Source organism: Leuresthes tenuis, unplaced genomic scaffold (assembly GCF_036924035.1).
Source record: "Leuresthes tenuis unplaced genomic scaffold, fLeuTen1.0.hap1 SCAF_113, whole genome shotgun sequence".
Taxonomy (NCBI): Eukaryota; Metazoa; Chordata; class Actinopteri; order Atheriniformes; family Atherinopsidae; genus Leuresthes; species Leuresthes tenuis.
Window position 1 is genome coordinate 133,194 of NW_027325467.1, and position 10,777 is coordinate 143,970.

Genomic DNA, 10,777 nt, shown 5'->3' on the forward strand with positions numbered 1-10,777 from the left:
CATCAATTGGCTGAATTTCATTCTCTCTGGTCCCCTCTGATTAGTTTTATCACATAGTGGTGGTGGTGGGTTGCTGGGTGATGGTGGGTCTCAGGCCCGGGCTGCTGCGACTGGTGTGACCGGGTGGTTTGTTTGTTTGTTTTTTGATGTTGTTTGTTTGTTTTTTGTAGTGGTCCTCCTGGGTGGGGTTGGGTTGAGTGGGGTGGGGCGGGATGGGTACCTTCTGGGGGTACAGTAGCTCCCGGAATATGGTCGCTGCAGGCCCCGAGCCTGGTGGACATCAGGCCCTCCTGCCCATTGTTGGCTCCCAGGTAGCGGGGATGCCTATTGCAGCCAGTCCCTGGCTGCCCTCTCTGGGGGAGAGTAGCTCCCCCGGTATATATCCCCATACCCCTCTCCCTTCTGGCTCCTGTACACAGCACACACTCACACATGAAGGGTTTTGGGGGCGTGTGTGTTCGGTGGGGTGTAGTGGATGGGGCCACGTAGGTGGTCCCCTTTGGTTGCACTCTGCAGTTCCCTGCCCCTGTTTTAATTACACCTTAGACATTACTACTTATCAAACACACTCACACACACACATTAGGTCTTGGGGGGTGGTTACACTGAGTGGCATCTGGTGGGCGGGGCTCTTTGGGTATGTAGGCTGCCCAGAGTGCCGTGCTCCCAGTTCTACAAGTTTGGCTGCCCCTCAATTTTAATTGCTCACTATTAGAAAATATTGAAGAGCCAGAAGGGTGAGGGGAGGGGTCTTCTTCGCACACCCCTGCTTCCTGGTGTCTGCTCGGGGCAGGAGGGGCCAGGAGGATTAATTAATTGTTCTGCTGGTTCGGGGTCTGTGGTGGCTGGGGGGTTGCTGGCCTCCTGGTGTGCCCGCTGCACTACACCCCAGCAGAGTCGAGGGAGGTAGGATGTGTGGATGTGTGGATGTATGGGACGTGAAAGTGTGTGTGGTAATGATTGGGCCTGGATCTGGGACTTGCTGTCGCCTGGCCTGCCTGTGTTTCTCCCGATGGGGCATCAGCGTTGCCTCTCCCCACTGCTCGCGACTTCACCCACCTGTGGGCACGTCTTGACTCCCAGGGCACTTGGCCAGGGGCGCTGGGGCAGGCGCTGACCCACTTTGTGGCTGTTTGGGGCACTTGGCCCTCCTGGGTATTGGGTGGGGCCTCTGCCGGGGGGTTTGGGGGCGCTCGGGCTCCTGGGGCCCAGGTCCAGTGCACGGCCCATGTCTGGGCAGCTGGGGCCTGGCGGGGTCGGTGGGCTGTTGCCCCTGGTTCCCGGAGTGCCTCTGCCCTATGCTTATGGGGGCTCTTTCCGGGGGCTTCCTCTGCAGTCGTCTGGGAGGATGCGTGGTTCCCCCTGCAGTGGGCTGCCTGGGTTCTGTGCTCTGTGGGGGCTGCTGGTGGCCTGGGTCTTGTGGCCCTCTCTGCCTGCTTCTGATTGCTTGGGGGGGCAGTGGATTGTGGCCCTGTACGCTTATACACTCATAACTAAGCACGGTTATCATGTAGGTCCTGTGCCATGGGTGTTGCATGTTCTCACACACACACACACACATTCATTAGTCCAGTAGCATGGTCACTAAGCAGTTGATGTATTATCATGTCGTCTCAGGTCATCTATATCCACAGCTGTGTTGTATGCGATTGCCGCTTCTTGTGCTTGTTTTTGTTTGTTTGTGTGTTTGTTTTTTCTCTGCTTGTCTGCTTTCAGGTGCTCCTGGTGGCGCTAAGCCTGGAATCCCCTCAGAGGCCATGGATTGTTGTCTGTTTTGTTTTTTACAGGTGTAGCAGCTGGTTGTCTGGTTTTTGTTTCTATTTTTGTTCTCTTTCCTCTTCTTCTTTCCTTGTCCCCCGGTCCGGTTCAGTTCTATTACATGTCATATATTGTAAACAGAAATAAATAAATGGGCATCAAGGGGAGCTTTACATTTATAAAACTTCCCTTGGCAAAGCAAATCTGTTTGGCATCAAAGGTATTCAGACTACAATTCTGCTGCCATAATGCTGAACAGGAAAAGGGGAAAAAAAAAAAAGTAAAGAAGACAGTTCTGCCGAAAGCCAGGGACTAGACCTGTTCTAAGTTCTATACTTTTTAAAAGGGGCATGTTTATCAACTATGGAATTAGAAGATTTACAAAAATGGTCAAGTGCTAGATCTTCATCTGGGATTTTAAAAGTGTCATATAACTATTCAACAGATCAGTTAAAAAAAAGCCTGCTCATGGAGATGTTTCAGGATCTGGATACCAAGCGTGGACCTAATGTTTTCATTTTTGCAATTCTGATACAGGCTATTGAGCAGTGATAACTAACACCAAGTTCAGATACTGCGGATTTTCTACCTTTGATTTGTTAAGATTGAGCCAATCAGGGACAACCTTGAAGGATCTCTTTGGTTTTGTAGGATCTGTAATTACCTGAGAAAGGTTGATATTGGTACACACCTTTTTTAAATGATCAGAGGCAGAGTTCAACTTGTTTAAATTAAAATTGCCACACAGAGATTGGGTTTAGGCCACATGCACACAGAATGACATCAACAAATATAAGAAATATTAAACATTTACACATAGATTTTTGAATATATGTAGAGGAATGATACTTTGAAATGTGCTCATTGCGGAGTTATGATCAGTTGAGTAATGAAGGTTGAACTATTCTGGGAAAGAGGTTCTATTCCCAGCATCATGATGGACACTCCTGATATAGAAGGTTTCGCTAACGCATTGGAATTGTTTTACTATTTTCATATGCATGTGCAATGAAGAATTGCTTGCTGCTGATAAATGCAAAGAAGAACAGCTTACACATAGATGCTCACATATAGGTTGCTGAATGCAATGAAGACCTGCTTATCAAGTAAAGTTCAATGTCAATGTGTAATATTCAATTAGGATTTGCAAAACAGTGAAGTTAAACAATGAATGGGTCCATAGTCGGTATGAGAAGACTACAGGAATATTTACCTGGGTGTACGTTCAAACAGAGATGAGAAAATTGCGATAAATAATTGTTTGTTTGTTTGTTAGTATGTATATGAATGTTATGTGTATAAACTGTGTTGAGTTATAGTTACTCAGTAGTGTCTCAGTGAAACAACCGACGGGGGAAGCCTTGCGGTGACAACAAAAGCAGTGTTTTACTGATCAGTCAAGTTGCTCCAGTGTACTCCATACAAACTGGTTGGCTACTGAAGGGATAGAAAATGGGGAATACTTGTTTTAAAGCAAACAAGGAATTGGGAAAAATACATGTTTTAACGGGACCCAGACAATATTAAATACTCAGACAGATGGGAGAAGAAGTGTAGTTTTGTAGGAAATCACAAAATTATTACATAGAATTAGTGAAATCAATTGAAGAATGCCTTTCTGAAGAGCTGTTTACCACAGATGAGCAGCTTTGCGACCAAGCACATTGTAGATCGCTTTACTGCCAAAATGATCTAATTTAATGGATTGCTTTAGACATGCATAACAGCATTTTAAGAACAAAGAGAGAAACAGAAAGGGACAACGCTTCATGGTGGAAGGTGATGTATAAATAACTGTATATGATGAAGGGGGTGGCAACACCCATTCCGAAATCCCGCCATTCCGACATCCCGCTATTCCGACATCCCACCATTCCGACATACCACCATTCCGACATGCAAACGTCCCACCATTCCGACATCCCACCATTGCGACATCCCGCTATTCTGACGTTCAAATGTCCCACCATTCCGACAAGGCTTTCCGTATAAGGAAATGTGTGTTACTCAACAGGTGAGTCCCTTCTTTCTGTTCATGCAATTTATATGTTTAACACATGTTTATAGACAAGCGTTATTAAAAACACAAAGTCTCGGCAACTGGAGGAGGAGAAGCAGTCCGCGGTGGTTTTCAATCACACACTCCAATGCCACTTGTTTCAACTTCCGAAAATTTAATCCAGGAAAAAAAGGCTTACAAACATGGACCAAAACGGCTCCATAACACGCACAAGAATCCAAAAGAAACGAAAGTTAACTAAAAGAAAGCAAATAAACAGTATGAAGTGGTCAAAATTGGTTTTACGCATGCCTATGTGCGTCTGGCACATGCGTCTTCGGGCTCTCCCACGTTGGTTTGTGGATGAAAGCTATATGTTCAGCTGTAATGTCATGTAAAAACAATCTCTACATGACATTTACTCCCAGGTGTGACCAGTTAGGTCCTTAAGATATCAACAGGCTGTATAAAGCTACAACCGTTGCGGCTGTGTGTTTGTGCCAAATGCGCAAAACCCATCCGCGTTTCCCAAAATTGGAGTGAGTACTCATAAATCACGTGAATAACATGAATAAACGTTTTTACTGCATTTTGTTGTGTTTTATACGTTCTATGCTGTCATTTCTCTCTTCTCCTATTGGCAAGGCAAGGCAGAGTGCTCGCAACTGTGTCCTGTGCCGTAGCCGTGATATCTGTTATTGCAATTATTACTTTTGCATATGATGACAGCGTGCAAAAGACGCATGGGCTCTGTGGAGAGCTCCGCTCCAGCTGGCTGCTGTGACAGCTCACTGACAATGTATTTCTGCTTAATCAGTTTCAGTCTCGCCAGAGTTACATTAATATCTGTATTTTTATATTTGAAATTCAGGGGATTTTGATAATAGATTATTAAAGTTTGTTTGCGAGGCTGTGGCCTCTGCATGTGCAGAGCTTGTGCGCCAAACTTTAGGGCGTATTTGCGCCGGCATATCATTAGTGCAAAATGTTTTGGGTAAAAAATAGGCTATTAAAAGGAACTGTCGGAATGGCGGTATGTTAAAAAAAAAAAAACATACCGCCATTCCGACCATAGGAGGAAAAAAGTGTCGGAATGGTGGGACGTTTGATAAAAAATTAAGTGTCGCCATTCCGACAATTGGAGACCCATGACGGAATGGCGAGATGTCGGAATAGCAGCATGTAACCATGATGAAGGAGAGACCATTTGAGCAGCACAGCCATTTCGCAGCACAGGGACAGCAGTCCAAGTTACAGGATCTCCCACGTGGTATCACCTGTCACATTGTGTCAAGGCATCAAAAGAAGAAAAAATCACCAAACTCAAGGACAAAAAGACGAAGACGCCGGTGAACGAAGAGAGAGTACTGACAAACCAGAAATACAAAAGGATTCTCGATATCAAAATCCAGAAGAAGAGGCTAACAATGCCACGAACACTTACGATGCTGGGAATGATGCCAGCAATGAACAGAGAAGAAGATTCAGTGTCATCAATCTGCAACACGTGCCTCTAATGAGGGGGTGAATATAGAATCCTCAACGATTACAACGTCTCTGGGAACTGTGACAAAAACAAGGTTTAAACCATTTTGATATATATTGTAACCTATTGGCTAAGGAATAGTGCTGAAAATGAGGTAAATCTAATCCACCATTGTCCTTGGTCTTCTGTAGGGTTTTTAAACTAATACGTGGTGGTTTGTTTTTCCACAGAAATTTGGAGATGCATGAATCTAGTTACTTAAACCAAGTAGCAGATGGTTTTATGGGGATCATTGAGAACAAATAGTTAACTTTTGGTAGTATCATCATTTTAATGGATGTAATTCTCCCCATAAGTGATATAGGTAAGGACTTCCAACGAGAGAGATCGTCCTCTACTGTCTTTAATAATTGCACATAATTTAGCTTTGTTAGCTCTGAGAGCCTGGAGGAAATGTTTATGCCTAAATATCTAATATTTCCTGACTGTAAAGTGATCGCAGGTATATTATGGACCCTGCAGTTAATGGGCAGAACTTTGGTCTTAGACCAGTTGATAGAGTAGTCAGAAAGTGCTGAGAATTTATTTATGAGTGTGATCGTGTGAGTGAGAGACGTCTGTGAGTTCTGAAGGAAAAGGCTCCCGGAGGGCCTCTGCCCTATGCTTATGGGGGCTCTTTCCGGGGGATTCCTCTGCAGTCTTCTGGGTGAATGCATGGTTGCCCCTGCGGTGGGCTTCCTGGGTTCTGTGCTCTGTGGGGGCTGCTGGTGGCCTGGGTCTTGTGGCCCTCTCTGCCTGCTTCTGATTGCTTGGGGGGGCAGTGGATTGTGGCCCTGTACGCTTATACACTCATAACTAAGCACGGTTATCATGTAGGTCCTGTGCCATGGGTGTTGCATGTTCTCGCACACACACACACACATTCATTAGTCCAGTAGCATGGTCGCTAAGCAGTTGATGTATTATCATGTCGTCTCAGGTCATCTATATCCACAGCTGTGTTGTATGCGATTGCCGCTTCTTGTGCTTGTTTTTGTTTGTTTGTGTGTTTGTTTTTTCTCTGCTTGTCTGCTTTCAGGTGCTCCTGGTGGCGCTAAGCCTGGAATCCCCTCAGAGGCCATGGATTGTTGTCTGTTTTGTTTTTTACAGGTGTAGCAGCTGGTTGTCTGGTTTTTGTTTCTATTTTTGTTCTCTTTCCTCTTCTTTCCTCTTCTTCTTTCCTTGTCCCCCGGTCCGGTTCAGTTCAGTTCATGTCATATATTGTAAACAGAAATAAATAAATGGGCATCAAGGGGAGCTTTACATTTATAAAACTTCCCTTGGCAAAACAAATCTGTTTGGCATCAAAGGTATTCAGACTACAATTCTTCTGACATAATGCTGAACAGGACAAGGGGAAAAAAAAGTAAAGAAGACAGTTCTGCCGAAAGCCAGGGATAGACCTGTTCTAAGTTCTATACTTTTTAAAAGGGGCGTGTTTATCAACTATGGAATTAGAAGATTTACAAAAATGGTCAAGTGCTAGATCTTCATCTGGGATTTTAACAGTGTCATATAACTATTCAACAGATCAGTTAAAAAAAAGCCTGCTCATGGAGATGTTTCAGGATCTGGATACCAAGCGTGGACCTAATGTTTTCATTTTTGCAATTCTGATACAGGCTATTGAGCAGTGATAACTAACACCAAGTTCAGATACTGCGGATTTTCTACCTTTGATTTGTTAAGATTGAGCCAATCAGGGACAACCTTGAAGGATCTCTTTGGTTTTGTAGGATCTGTAATTACCTGAGAAAGGTTGATATTGGTACACACCTTTTTTAAATGATCAGAGGCAGAGTTCAACTTGTTTAAATTAAAATTGCCACACAGAGATTGGGTTTAGGCCACATGCACACAGAATGACCTCAACAAATATAAGAAATATTAAACATTTACACATGGATTTTTGAATACATGTAGAGGAATGATACTTTGAAATGTGCTCATTGCGGAGTTATGCTCAGTTGAGTAATGAAGGTTGAACTATTCTGGGAAAGAGGTTCTATTCCCAGCATCATGATGGACACTCCTGATATAGAAGGTTTCGCTAACGCATTGGAATTGTTTTACTATTTTCATATGCATGTGCAATGAAGAATGGCTTGTTGCTGATAAATGCAAAGAAGAACAGCTTACACATAGATGCTCACATATAGGCTGCTGAATGCAATGAAGACCTGCTTATCCAGTAAAGTTCAATGTCAATGTGTAATATTCAATTAGGATTTGCAAAACAGTGAAGTTAAACAATGAATGGGTCCATAGTCGGTATGAGAAGACTACAGGAATATTTACCTGGGTGTACGTTCAAACAGAGATGAAAAAATTGCGATAAATAATTGTTTGTTTGTTAGTATGTATATGAATGTTATGTGTATAAACTGTGTTGGGTTATAGTTACTCAGTAGTGTCTCAGTGAAACAACCGACGGGGGAAGCCTTGCGGTGACAACAAAAGCAGTGTTTTACTGATCAGTCAAGTTTTCCAGTGTACTCCATACAAACTGGTTGGCTACTGAAGGGATAGAAAATGGGGAATACTTGTTTTAAAGCAAACAAGGAATTAGATGGGAAAAATACATGTTTTAACGGGACCCAGACAATATTAAATACTCAGACAGATGGGAGAAGAAGTGTAGTTTTGTAGGAAATCACAAAATTATTACATAAAATTAGTGAAATCAATTGAAGAATGCCTTTCTGAAGAGCTGTTTACCACAGATGAGCAGCTTTGCAACCAAGCACATTGTAGATCGCTTTACTGCCAAAATGATCTAATTTAATGGATTGGTTTAGACATGCATAACAGCATTTTAAGAACAAAGAGAGAAACAAAAAGGGACAACGCTTCATGGTGGAAGGTGATGTATAAATAACTGTGTATATGATGAAGGAGAGACCATTTGAGCAGCACAGCCATTTCGCAGCACAGGGACAGCAGTCCAAGTTAAAGGATCTCCCACGTGGTATCACCTGTCACACTGTCTCAAGGCATCAAAAGAAGAAAAAATCACCAAACTCAAGGACAAAGAGACGAAGACTCCGGTGAACGAAGAGAGAGGACTGACAAACCAGAAATACAAAAGGATGCTCGATATCAAGATCCAGAAGAAGAGGCTAACAATGCCACGAACACTTACGATGCTGGGAATGATGCCAGCAATGAACAGAGAAGAAGATTCAGTGTCATCAATCTGCAACACGTGCCTCTAATGAGGGGGTGAATATAGAATCCTCAACAATTACAACGTCTCTGGGAACTGTGACAACAACAAGGTTTAAACCATTTTGATATATATTGTAACCTATTGTCTAAGGAATAGTGCTGAAAATGAGGTCAATCTAATCCACCACTGTCCTTGGTCTTCTGTAGGGTTTTTAAACTAATACGTGGTGGTTTGTTTTTCCACAGAAATTTGGAGATGCATGAATCTAGTGACTTAAACCAAGTAGCAGATGGTTTTATGGGGATCATTGAGAACAAATAGTTAACTTTTGGTAGTATCATCATTTTAATGGATGTAACTCTCCCCATAAGTGATATAGGTAAGGACTTCCAACGAGAGATCGTCCTCTACTGTCTTTAATAATTGCACATAATTTAGCTTTGTTAGCTCTGAGAGCCTGGAGGAAATGTTTATGCCTAAATATCTAATATTTCCTGACTGTAAAGTGATCGCAGGTATATTATGGACCCTACAGTTAATGGGCAGAACTGTGGTCTTAGACCAGTTGATAGAGTAGTCAGAAAGTGCTGAGAATTTATTTATGAGTGTGATCGTGTGACTGAGAGACGTCTGTGAGTTCTGAAGGAAAAGTAATACATCATCAGCATAAAGACTTATTTTATGCTCAATATTTTGGGATTAATTACTCACAAACGGGTAAGAAAAGGTAGTATTGCCAGACCATACATGATCAAAACAGGGAGCGGAGGTGGTTCAGCTGCAAGGTGTGAATGTCTGACTATAGTTTGTAAAAAGCGGGTAAGATAAGGTGCGAATGCCCGACAATGTATGATCAAAAGAGGGAGCGGAGGGTTTTGGCTACAAGAAGGTTTGAATATCCGACCATAGTTTGTAAAAAGCGGGTAAGAAAAGGTTACCATACATCATCAAAAGCAGGAGTGGATGTGTTCGGCTACAAGAAGATTTGAATGTCCATCAATAATTGCTTTAAAACATGAAAGAAAATTTTCGAATATCAAACCGCACATGATCATAAGCGGGAGAGGAGTTGTTCAGCTGCAAGAAGGTGTGAATGTCCACCCATAATTACTGAAAAATGGGTAAGAAAAGGTGAAAATGCCCAACCACACATCATCAAAAGCAGGAGTGGATGTGTTCGGCTACAAGAAAGTTTGAATGTCCGACCATAGTTTGTAAAAAGCGGGTAAGAAAAGGTTCGAATGCCCGAACATAGACCATCAAAAGAGGGAGCGGAGGTGTTCCGCTGTAAGAAGGTATAAATGTCCGACCATAGTTGGTAAAAAACGGGTAAGAAAAGGTTAAAATACCCGACTGTACACAATCAATAGGGGGAGCGGAGTTGTTTGGCTACAAGAAGGTGTGAAAGTCCGACCATGGTTTGTAAAAAGCGGGTAAGAAAAGGTTCGAATGCCCGAATATATACCATCAAAAGTGGAAGTGGATGTGTTCGGCTGCAAGAAGGTGTGAACGTCCGACCAAAGTTTGTAAAAAGCAGTTAAGAAAAGGTTCGAATATCCAACCAAACATAATCAAAAGCGGGAGCAGAGCTGTTCGACTGCAAGTAGGTGTGAATGTCAGATCATAATTTGCAAAAAGCTGATGAGAAAAGGTGAGAATGCCCGGCTATACACCATCAAATGCGGGAGCGGAAGTGTTCGGCTGTGAGTAGGTGTGAATGTCCAACCATAATTGCTGAAAAATGTGTTAGAAGAGACTAGAATGCCGGACAAGACATCATCAAATGCGGGAGCGGAGTTGTTCGGCTGTGAGTAGGTGTGAATCTCCGAGCATAGTTTGTAAAAAGGGGGTAAGAATAGGTTCGAATGCCCGAACATACACTATCAAAACAGGGAGCTGAGGTGGCTCAGCTGCAAGGTGTGAATGTCTGACTATAGTTTGTAAATAAGGTGCGAATGCCCAACAATGTATAATCAAAAGAGGGAGCGGAGGTTTTCGGCTACAAGAAGGTTTGAATGTCCGACCATAGTTTGTAAAAAGCGGGTAAGAAAAGGTTCAAATGCCTGACTATACACCATCAAAAGCGGGAGCAGAGGTGTTCCGCTGTAAGACGGTGTGAATGTCCGACCATATTTGGTAAAAAGCGGGTAAGAAAAGGTTAAAATACCCGACTGTACACAATCAATAGCGGGAGAGGAGGTGTTCAGCTGCAAGAAGGTGTGAATGTCCACCCATAATTACTGAAAAATGGGTAAGAAAAGGTGCGAATGCCAAACCATACATTATCAAAAGCAGGTGTGAATGTCAGATCATAATTTGCAAAAAG